Here is a 13,038-nt window from a genome sequence, read left to right on the forward strand (position 1 = left end):
CATCAAGTGATCTGACAATAACAAAAACAATTCCGAGCCATGTCCCAGGCCTCGAAATTCGTTTTTGTTGACGGCGGACAAACGTGTCCGGTCTGAGCAGCTATCTCGGCGGACAAATTAAGTCTCACGGCGGACACACGAGTTTTAGCGTCGATCGTCATGCTTAATCAGTTTATCTTGATAATTCTTCGCCATTTGAAAAGACCAACGACGTGCGTTTGAAGAGTCAAAGCGCCGTGTAGCTGCTTAATATGCCGCATATCTGATTAACTTCTACCGAACGAGGTCGTGTAGCTTCTTGCGTCACAATGCTCTGGACACGAGTCGGAAAACTTCTACACTAACGCTACTATTTTCTGCTGTGCAAAGCTTCACTAGGATTTTTTTCTTTAAGTTTATTTTTGCGTGTCATGTGAGCGAAAGTGAATTTTCCCTGGACCTTTTTTTTACTTACTGTACGTAATACCAAAACTTAACAAATTTTGCTGCATCTTGCTGTAATAGCCTACTCGCATATTCTAATTTTGTAACCAACCTTGGCTTATCAATATTACTTGGAGATCAAAGCCAGACATTGTGACGTAAGACTTGAACTAAGTTGCGCGTGATTGCTGTAGAAAAATCGGTGCTCTTCCACAAGACGCCCTGTTGGTCAACCAGACAAAATGATGACGTCACACATTGGAATGGACTATTATGAAGGAGGAAGTGCGGGGTGGAAATGGAACGAAATACACCAGAAGGAAATTGTCTCCCATTCATTCATTTCTTGTTCAATTTCAACAGATTTGCTATCGTTGAAAAGCACAAGCATAGATCTAACCAACTAAATTAATACCAAGTCCCAAAATACTACTAGCTCCATCTGGTGGCCACCTAAACTTGACCAAATTCAAACCATCACCAAAACTTCATTTTAAATGATAAACAATCTAAATCAAATCCAATTAAAAGAACATGTTACTGTTTATTGAAGTGCTAACTTTCATTGTTATATCTTATTCAATATGCGCGCAATCGTTGTTCGAAGACAGCCCCCTAACGAAGCTTTTGCCCAATGCATTTCAATGGCGAATCGATCGTCTTCCAGTTCACGCCCTGCGTGATCACGATAATTAATTGTCTCCCATTTATTCATTTCTAGCTCAATTTTAACAGATTTGCTATCGTTAAAAAGCACAAGCATAGATTTAACCAACTAAATTAATACCAAGTCCCAAAATACTACTAGCTCCATCTGGTGGCCACCTAAACTTGACCAAATTCAAACCATTATCAAAAGTTTATTTGGAACGATAAGAACATTAAACGACAGCCAATTAAAAGAACTTGTTACTGTTTATTGAAGGGCTAACTTTCATTTTGACACCTTATTTAATATATGAGCAATCGTTGTTCGAAGACAGCCCCCCAACGAAGCTTTTGCCCAATGCATTTCAATGGCGAATCGATCCTCTTCCAGTTCACGCCCTGCATGTTCACGATAATTAATTGTCTCCCATTTATTCATTTCTTGCTCAATTTCAACAGATTTGCTATCGTTGAAAAGCACAAGCATAGATCTAACCAACTAAATTAATACCAAGTCCCAAAATACTACTAGCTCCATCTGGTGGCCACCTAAACTTGACCAAATTCAAACCATCACCAAAACTTCATTTTAAATGATAAACAATCTAAATCAAATCCAATTAAAAGAACATGTTACTGTTTATTGAAGTGATAACTTTCATTTTTATACCTTATTTAATATATGAGCAATCGTTGTTCGAAGACAGCCCCCCAACGAAGCTTTTGCCCAATGCATTTCAATGGCGAATCGATCCTCTTCCAGTTCACGCCCTGCGTGATCAATGGTGAATCGATCGTCTTCCAGTTCACGCCCTGCATGTTCACGATAATTAATTGTCTCCCATTTATTCATTTCTAGCTCAATTTCAACAGATTTGCTATCGTTGAAAAGCACAAGCAGGGATCTAACCAACTAAGTTATAACCAAGTCCCAAAATACTACTAGCTCCATCTGGTGGCCACCTAAACTTGACCAAATTCAAACCATTATCAAAAGTTTATTTGCAATGATAAAAACATTAAACGACAAACAATTAAAAGAACATGTTACTGTTTATTGAAGTGCTAACTTTCATTTTTATACCTTATTTAATATATGAGCAATCGTTGTTCGAAGACAGCCCCCCAACGAAGCTTTTGCCCAATGCATTTCAATGGCGAATCGATCCTCTTCCAGTTCACGCCCTGCGTGATCAATGGTGAATCGATCGTCTTCCAGTTCACGCCCTGCATGTTCACGATAATTAATTGTCTCCCATTTATTCATTTCTAGCTCAATTTCAACAGATTTGCTATCGTTGAAAAGCACAAGCAGGGATCTAACCAACTAAGTTATAACCAAGTCCCAAAATACTACTAGCTCCATCTGGTGGCCACCTAAACTTGACCAAAATCAAACCATTATCAAAAGTTTATTTGCAATGATAAAAACATTAAACGACAACCAATTAAAAGAACATGTTACTGTTTATTGAAGTGCTAACTTTCATTTTTATACCTTAATTAATATATGAGCAATCGTTGTTCGAAGACAGTCCCCCAACGAAGCTTTTGCCCAATGCATTTCAATGGCGAATCGTTCGTCTTCCAGTTCACGCCCTGCGTGATCAATAGCGAATCGATCGTCTTCCAGTTCAAGCCCTGCATGTTCACGATAATTAATTGTCTCCCATTCATTCATTTCTTGCTCAATTTCAACAGATTTGCTATCGTTGAAAAGCACAAGCATAGATCTAACCAACTAAGTTAATACCAAGTCCCAAAATGCTAATAGCTCCATCTAGTGGCCACCTAAACTTGACCACATGCAAACCATCACCAAAACTTCATTTTAAATGATAAACAATCTAAATTAAATCCAATTAAAAGAACATGTTACTGTTTATTGAAGGGCTAACTTTCATTTTTGTATCTTATTCAATATGCGCGCAATCGTTGTTCGAAGACAGCCCCCCAACAAAGCTTTTGCCCAATGCATTTCAATAGCGAATCGATCCTCTTCCAGTTCACGCCCTGCATGTTCACGATAATTAATTGTCTCCCATTTATTCATTTTTTGCTCAATTTCAACAGATTTGCTATCGTTAAAAAGCACAAGCATAGATCTAACCAACTAAATTAATACCAAGTCCCAAAATACTACTAGCTCCATCTGGTGGCCACCTAAACTTGACCAAATTCAAACCATAATCAAAAGTTTATTTGGAAGGATAGGAACATTAAACGACAGCCATTTAAAAGAACATGTTACTGTTTATTGAAGTGATAACTTTCATTTTTGTATCTTATTCAATATGCGCGCAATCGTTGTTCGAAGACAGCCCCCCAACGAAGCTTTTGCCCAATGCATTTCAATCGCGAATCGATCCTCTTCCAGTTCACGCCCTGCGTAATCACGATGATTAATTGTCTCCCATTTATTCATTTCTTGCTCAATTTCAACAGATTTGCTATCATTGAAAAGCACAAGCATAGATCTAACCAACTAAATTAATACCAAGTTCCAAAATTTTACTAGCTCCATCTGGTGGCCACCTAAACTTGACCACATGCAAACCCTCCCTAAAACTTCATTTTAAATGATAAACAATCTAAATCAAATCCAATTAAAAGAACATGTTACTGTTTATTGAAGTGCTAACTTTCATTTTTGTATCTTATTCAATATGCGCGCAATCGTTGTTCGAAGACAGCCCCCCAACGAAGCTTTTGCACAATGCATTTCAATTACGAATCGATCGTCTTTCTGGATTCACATTGCGTGATCGCGATAATTAATTGTGTCCCATTTATATTGAAAAAATGCTAAAGTCATAGAAAGTATTAGGATCAGGCACACAAATAGCCTAGTTGGTGGTGTGATGGCTTGTCCGAATCAAGTAATGTAACAAACACTGATCAATAGGAAAGCGATGTGTGCTCTAGAGCGGTGTAGAACTTTGATCCTTTGGGAGGTCGTGGAAGAATTCTTGTCACTCGGCCCTCAGTCGACATCTATTGGAATTTAGTAGTTTAGTAGTTAAAGTTTCAAAAAATTTTTTGTAGGTTGTGATGTCATATTAGGAAGAGAGCTGCATGATGTCTTTGAAGTGACATGAAAAGAAAAACTGTTGATATCAACAGAAAGATTAATCAAGCTGTTTACCTTGTTCGATCTTTAACAACGATCATGCTGCTAAAAGCGAAACTCAATCTATTGCAAGTTGCTTTACCATCAAAATGTGTTTTTAAAATTAGATGTTCTCTCAATTTCCCCACACAAAAAAGCAAACCTAGAATTGGTCCTACAACGAGCATTGAAATGCATTGGGCAAAAGCTTCGTTGGGGGGCTGTCTACGAACAACGATTGCGCGCATATTAAATAAGGTATAAAAATGAAAGTTAGCCCTTCAATAAACAGTAACATGTTCTTTTAATTGGCTGTCGTTTAATGTTTCTATCATTGCAAATAAACTTTTGATAATGGTTTGAATTTGGTCAAGTTTAGGTGGCCACCAGATGGAGCTAGTAGTATTTTGGGACTTGGTATTAATTTAGTTGGTTAGATCTATGCTTGTGCTTTTCAACGATAGCAAATCTGTTGAAATTGAGCAAAAAATGAATAAATGGGAGACAATTAATTATCGTGAACATGCAGGGCGTGAACTGGAAGAGGATCGATTCGCTATTGAAATGCATTGGGCAAAAGCTTTGTTGGGGGGCTGTCTTCGAACAACGATTGCGCGCATATTGAATAAGATACAAAAATGAAAGTTAGCACTTCAATAAACAGTAACATGTTCTTTTAATTGGATTTAATTTAGATTGTTTATCATTTAAAATGAAGTTTTGGTGATGGTTTGCATGTGGTCAAGTTTAGGTGGCCACTAGATGGAGCTAGTAGTATTTTGGGACTTGGTTATAACTTAGTTGGTTAGATCCCTGCTTGTGCTTTTCAACGATAGCAAATCTGTTGAAATTGAGCAAGAAATGAATAAATGGGAGACAATTAATTATCGTGAACATGCAGGGCGTGAACTGGAAGACGATCGATTCACCATTGATCACGCAGGGCGTGAACTGGAAGAGGATCGATTCGCCATTGAAATGCATTGGGCAAAAGCTTCGTTGGGGGGCTGTCTTCGAACAACGATTGCTCATATATTAAATAAGGTATAAAAATGAAAGTTATCACTTCAATAAACAGTAACATGTTCTTTTAATTGTTTGTCGTTTAATGTTTTTATCATTGCAAATAAACTTTTGATAATGGTTTGAATTTGGTCAAGTTTAGGTGGCCACCAGATGGAGCTAGTAGTATTTTGGGACTTAGTATTAATTTAGTTGGTTAGATCTATGCTTGTGCTTTTCAACGATAGCAAATCTGTTGAAATTGAGCAAGAAATGAATAAGTGGGAGACAATTAATTATCGTGAACACGCAGGGCGTGAACTGGAAGAGGATCGATTCGCGATTGAAATGCATTGGGCAAAATCTTCGTTGGGGGGCTGTCTTCGAACAACGATTGCGCGCATATTAAATAAGATATAACAATGAAAGTTAGCACTTCAACCAACAGTAACATGTTCTTTTAATTGGATTTAATTTAGATTGTTTATCATTTAAAATACAGTTTTGGTGATGGTTTGAATTTGGTCAAGTTTAGGTGGCCACCAGATGGAGCTAGTAGTATTTTGGGACTTGGTATTAATTTAGTTGGTTAGATCTATGCTTGTGCTTTTTAACGATAGCAAATCTGTTGAAATTGAGCAAAAAATGAATAAATGGGAGACAATTAATTATCGTGAACATGCAGGGCGTGAACTGGAAGAGGATCGATTCGCTATTGAAATGCATTGGGCAAAAGCTTCGTTGGGGGGCTGTCTTCGAACAACGATTGCGCGCATATTGAATAAGATACAAAAATGAAAGTTAGCACTTCAATAAACAGTAACATGTTCTTTTAAATGGCTGTCGTTTAATGTTCCTATCCTTCCAAATAAACTTTTGATAATGGTTTGAATTTGGTCAAGTTTAGGTGGCCACCAGATGGAGCTAGTAGTATTTTGGGACTTGGTATTAATTTAGTTGGTTAGATCTATGCTTGTGCTTTTTAACGATAGCAAATCTGTTGAAATTGAGCAAAAAATGAATAAATGGGAGACAATTAATTATCGTGAACATGCAGGGCGTGAACTGGAAGACGATCGATTCGCCATTGAAATGCATTGGGCAAAAGCTTCGTTGGGGGGCTGTCTTCGAACAACGATTGCGCGCATATTGAATAAGATACAAAAATGAAAGTTATCACTTCAATAAACAGTAACATGTTCTTTTAATTGGATTTAATTTAGATTGTTTATCATTTAAAATGAAGTTTTGGTGATGGTTTGCATGTGGTCAAGTTTAGGTGGCCACTAGATGGAGCTAGTAGCATTTTGGGACTTGGTATTAACTTAGTTGGTTAGATCTATGCTTGTGCTTTTCAACGATAGCAAATCTGTTGAAATTGAGCAAGAAATGAATGAATGGGAGACAATTAATTATCGTGAACATGCAGGGCTTGAACTGGAAGACGATCGATTCGCTATTGATCACGCAGGGCGTGAACTGGAAGACGAACGATTCGCCATTGAAATGCATTGGGCAAAAGCTTCGTTGGGGGACTGTCTTCGAACAACGATTGCTCATATATTAATTAAGGTATAAAAATGAAAGTTAGCACTTCAATAAACAGTAACATGTTCTTTTAATTGGTTGTCGTTTAATGTTTTTATCATTGCAAATAAACTTTTGATAATGGTTTGATTTTGGTCAAGTTTAGGTGGCCACCAGATGGAGCTAGTAGTATTTTGGGACTTGGTTATAACTTAGTTGGTTAGATCCCTGCTTGTGCTTTTCAACGATAGCAAATCTGTTGAAATTGAGCAAGAAATGAATAAATGGGAGACAATTAATTATCGTGAACATGCAGGGCGTGAACTGGAAGACGATCGATTCACCATTGATCACGCAGGGCGTGAACTGGAAGAGGATCGATTCGCCATTGAAACGCATTGGGCAAAAGCTTCGTTGGGGGGCTGTCTTCGAACAACGATTGCTCATATATTAAATAAGGTATAAAAATGAAAGTTATCACTTCAATAAACAGTAACAAGTTCTTTTAATTGGTTGTCGTTTAATGTTTTTATCATTGCAAATAAACTTTTGATAATGGTTTGAATTTGGTCAAGTTTAGGTGGCCACCAGATGGAGCTAGTAGTATTTTGGGACTTGGTATTAATTTAGTTGGTTAGATCTATGCTTGTGCTTTTTAACGATAGCAAATCTGTTAAAATTGAGCAAGAAATGAATAAATGGGAGACAATTAATTATCGTGATCATGCAGGGCGTGAATTGGAAGACGATCGATTCGCCATTGAAATGCATTGGGCAAAAGCTTCGTTAGGGGGCTGTCTTCGAACAACGATTGCGCGCATATTGAATAAGATATAACAATGAAAGTTACCACTTTAATAAACAGTAACATGTTCTTTTAATTAGATTTGATTTAGATTGTTTATCATTTAAAATGAAGTTTTGGTGATGGTTTGAATTTGGTCAAGTTTAGGTGGCCACCAGATGGAGCTAGTAGTATTTTGGGACTTGGTATTAATTTAGTTGGTTAGATCTATGCTTGTGCTTTTCAACGATACTAAATCTGTTGAAATTGAGCAAGAAATGAATAAATGGGAGACAATTAATTATCGTGAACATGCAGGGCGTGAACTGGAAGACGATCGATTCGCCATTGAAATGCATAGGGCAAAAGCTTCGTTGGGGGGCTGTCTTCGAACAACGATTGCGCGCATGTTCAATAAGACATAACAATGAAAGTTAGCACTTCAATAAACAGTAACATGTTCTTTTAATTAGATTTGATTTAGATTGTTTATCATTTAAAATGAAGTTTTGGTGATGGTTTGAATTTGGTCAAGTTTAGGTGGCCACCAGATGGAGCTAGTAGTATTTTAGGACTTGGTATTAATTTAGTTGGTTAGATCTATGCTTGTGCTTTCCAACAATAGCAAATTTGTTGAAATTGAACAAGAAATGAATGAATGGGAGACAATTTCAAATTTGTTGAAATTGAACAAGAAATGAATGAATGGGAGACAATTTCCTTCTGGTGTATTTCGTTCAATTTCCACCCCGCACTTCCTCCTTCATAATAGTCCATTCCAATGTGTGACGTCATCATTTTGTCTGGTTGACCAACAGGGCGTCTTGTGGAAGAGCACCGAAAAATCGTACCGTACTCTTATCGATTCTTAGCGAAGAATTAACCTTTGTTACGCTGATTCGATGTCATCAATCGTTGAAGCAACGTAAAAATCGAAAGTTTTCCTGCTTGAATGGAAGCTGAGGATATCGTACAGTATTTTAATTTTCTAGATGCGCGCTAGAATGCGCGAGAAATTATATTCTCGCAAGTCGCAACAATTGTTCGACGTTCGTGCTATGCAATGACGATTTGTATCGCTAGTTCCTATGTTATTTCTCGGCGGACAAATATGACCGATCTAGATGGTACTTCCCGCGGCCATCACATGCTGTGACGGCGGACATGACCGCCGTGAATTTTAAGGCCTGATGTCCTATCAAATTTTATGCAGAAGCTGTGATCATTGCAGGATGGAAGACGTAAAAAAGGACTGATTTCATGCTCAAGTGACTTGAAAACATAGTTTTGTACTCATTCCATGGTTCCCTGTCAAGGTATTTCCTGAATGTCCAGGTAGGACGAGGTTTTGGCAAGGCACATCCTCAATCTCCACTCATGATGATCCTGGGGCTAGTGTTGGTCATACACCAACACTTTCTGCCATCCCTTGTGATCTCAGCCTACTTCCTGGGACGTCCAGGCTGCTTTGTGCTAAGAACTGGTTTATCCATCCATTACATTAAGATCTTGATAATGTTTGAAGTCGCTGGGAATCTTTTAAATGCGGCCCCCTAAATATTCCGAGCCCGGGTCCAGAAGTAGGCTACCATCTAGACCCCCTGTCAATGCTTGTGATTTATAGTTTGCGTTTGGAGTCAATATCCCCAAAATATTTGGAGCCGGTGTTGAGTTGGAGTTACCACAGATTTCGGAGTGGAGCAGGAGCTCAGAAAACCTGACTCCTTACAGTTACACCTCTGCAGGGATATAAGCGAAACCTAGCCTACTAAATCTGGTTAAATCAAATGTCAACAAACAACAATGTTTGTTTCTCCCCTTCAAAGATCAGAGTTGCCAAATGTTCTATTAATTAATTTAATTTCTATGATCTCAAATTAAATGTTTGGATAATTTCTACAAAATCATCATCTAAAACAGTGGTTCCCAACTCGTTTTTAAAGCGACTCATTTAAAAAAAAAATTCAGTTCGCTAAAATCTTGCGACCCAAGCAAATTGTCGTAATATTTTAAAAGCCATACAAGATTGTGTTGCAAACAAACAGCACTACAAAAGCAGTAACTTTTTCCGAAAATAATATGTTTATCAAATCACTAATGAGATAGCTGTGCTGGCTTGCTGTCAGTGAGTTTTTGAAATCGAGGCGTTATTTTGCTTAGGCATAGCCAAATGTCGGCCTTAACTTCCAGTCGGTTTCGCTGTTCAGTTTTCAATACACACATGGCGCTAAATCCAATCTTACAAAGCCAAGTTGTTGAAAATGGAATCTGATTTTGAATCCCTAATTGTGAAACTGTGGGATACACTTTGTACATGGAAGCCCAAAAGTGGATGTTTGCAGAATCTTTGGGGTATTTGTCTTTGAAAGACGCAAAAGAAATACGGTTTGCTACTTCTGTCGTTATGTCCATAAACTGTTCTGCAACATGGATGGAAAGTTGAGGCAGATCTTTTCCAACAAATGGACCAATTATCCAATCACTTTGGTTATTAAGTGTTAGAAATTCTCCATAGTAGTGCACAAACTTTTTGGCAAACTGTTCGAGGTGTCTAATTATCGTTTGCTTAATATCAACTTCATTGCCACAGATATATTGCGTTAGCTGAGGAAATATATCGTACTCATCTCTGGTGACATAACTTTTCCAGAATATGAGTTTTTTGTGGTAAGCAGAAACTTTTGCGTCGCGATTAATCACCGTAAAACCATTGCCTTGCATAGATAAATTTAAAGAATTCAGAGAGTCAAATATATCGGCAAGGTAAGCAACTTTTGCGTTGAAATCTTCTTGCAAAACTTCTCTGCTAATCTCACAAGTTCTGTCGCCTCAGGAAGGTAGCAATCTCCTCTCGCAAACTACAAACTCGCTTCAGGACACGACCTCGTGACAACTATCGCACTTCTGTGTGCAAGAGCAATGCTTGATAATAATCAGAATCCACAAAGACGAAAACAAATGCCGATTTAGTGGACTTGTTTTGATGAAGTTTACACACTTCACATCATTCAACACTTCGTGCCGCTCTTGAGACAGCTTTTTTGCAACAAGGCCTCTCTGTGGAGAAAGCAATAAGTCCATACAGCACTTGGGGCTTTGTCTTTGATGCGTTTTACCACACCAGACTATGCGTGGTCCAACGTGTGGAAAACTTTGTCATAGTTTGTCCGACATAGCGTTCGTGACATATAGTGCACGATAGCCTACAATATATATCCCGTAACTTTGTCAAGTTAATTTATGTTTGAGACTGAAATTTTTGTTGGGTTTACATTTAATAATAATAATAACAATAATAAAAGCGAAAATTGTTAAAACTTCTTGCACTACGATCATGCTACGAAGCTTTCCGATGTCTCGACATGAAACGCTTCATGACTTGTGTTTATATTTTCTAGTTTTGTGATCGATCTCATCACGTTTTAAATTTTTTTATTGTTAATTTTTTCGCCCAAGATACAATATGCCTGAAAAACAAGCGACCCAAAAAAATTATCAGACGACCCAACTTTGGGTCGCGACCCATGAGTTGGGAACCACTGATCTAAAACATCCCATATTGTTCCATATGCCTACTGTCGCGGTACAGTTGTTTTTATTTCTGACCATCACAGCAAAAACAATACAAGTCAACATAGCAAAAGTCCAGATATAGGTAGAAGCGACAAAACGCAAACGTTAAAACAAAGAGCTACCACCACACTATAGGCTATTACACCAACGAAACCATTAAACTAGTAAAAACTACCACCCTAAAAACATAAAAAAGCAATTTGAGATGTCGCACCAGAGAAAAACTCTAACCAACTAATTTTTTCTAGTTCATTCCTGACGTTGTATTCTTAGGCTAGACTACAAGAAGAAAATATTAAATTACTTTAAATCGAATTATAAAATGTAAGACTGTAAAAATGATTTCTTCTTCATCGTCACTTGAGATTTTGGAGAGCGAAGGTGTCTTTTTCATCATTCTAATGCGCGGTGTCGATGTTGGTTGGTTTGGTTTTGAATCTTTATCCTCGGACTCACAAAGCCTTGATAGGTTATTCCCGGTAGTTTCGCATAGGCTACCGGTAGGCTACATGTGGAGGCTCTTGACGCAGGGCCGGTTACCGAGATTGACAGAGTGAAGTTTTTCGATTGTTGAAGTGTTGTTTCCGGGAGAATTATTCCATTCACTGAGTGCTGCTGAGTGGAGAGCAGTCCTAAAAGTGCGTTGCTCAAGCATAGCCTACACCCCGAGATAGGGACACCCCGAGAGTCGAACCAGCGCTGCGTGATCTTGAGCCGGCGCGTAACCATTGAGCTAACTGGGTGGAAAATGTTTGCCTGAACTGCTTGGAAGAGAAATACTGCAGTAGAAGGCAATTCATTTTTGTCTTTGAAGATACGGATGAGCTAGCCTAATTTAAATAATTCAGTTAAATGTCAAAAAATGGTAGCCTCGATAGCCTACACCCCTTGAAAATAGCCCATGGTCGGTCGACGGCGCCACACTCACAGGAAGAGAAAGATAACACTAGGGGAGACTCAGGTAAGTTGGCCCAATAGGCAAGTTGGCCCACTCTAAATAATTTTTTAATTACAATAGTTATTGTTATGTATCGTACACATACTGAGAAAGTGCTGTTGAAACTACCTTATCACCAGGTTGGGAGGCTCTAGTAAGCAGAATAAACATGTGAGCACGATTTTTGTATGAAAAATTATGATTTTTGAAATTTTTGGATTTTAGAATTTTTTAGATGTCGAGTGAGTTTTTTCTTACTGTATTAGAAAGATTATTATTTAGTGAGTGCAGCGCTAGTGTGGTTATCAAGACTCACTTTGACGGTGAAACCGTTGCCAGAAGCTCGATAGTTTGACATAAATTTAAGTTTTTACAATATGGTTGCCATTCAGGGAAGTTGGCCCATTTCGTGGGTGGGTACGTTGGCCACCATGGCCAACTTGCCTTCATGAGGTATTATATAGAATGATAATAATTGACTAATTAATACGATGACTTATTTTTTTTGCAAGATTGAAGTAGCCTATCATCAAGTATCCAAAGTAAGTAAATCGCGGCTTTAGCCTACATCGGCATTAAACGATCAATAACAATAATACACTTCCTAACATCGTTTTTATGCCACAAATTGCGACAACGTATTCCTAACCCATATGGTAATAATAGAAAATAGGAAGTGATCAAGAAAACCAATCGCGGAAATGTGTATCAACCACTTCTCAAGCGACGGTCTAAAACGTACCTCGTTTAGGAGATACATTAAAAAATGTTCCGATATTGGTACCCATGCAAAAAGGGGGTTTGTAGCCTATTGCAAACAAGGTCCTACCTATCAGTATCGTTAAGGTCACCAGATCGTTAGGAATAAAGGCATGCCGTTCCAACTACAGTACATGCTGTTTGATACAACCTTTGTTATTTTCGAAAGCTTATTTGGTGTAAGATACTGATGTAAAAAAAGTTTACTGAGGTAAAATACAGCATTATAGCCTAATAGTAGTTTATATTATAAACCATACATGAATGCATACATAA

The sequence above is a fragment of the Aplidium turbinatum genome, chromosome 13 (assembly GCF_918807975.1).
Source record: "Aplidium turbinatum chromosome 13, kaAplTurb1.1, whole genome shotgun sequence".
Taxonomy (NCBI): Eukaryota; Metazoa; Chordata; class Ascidiacea; order Aplousobranchia; family Polyclinidae; genus Aplidium; species Aplidium turbinatum.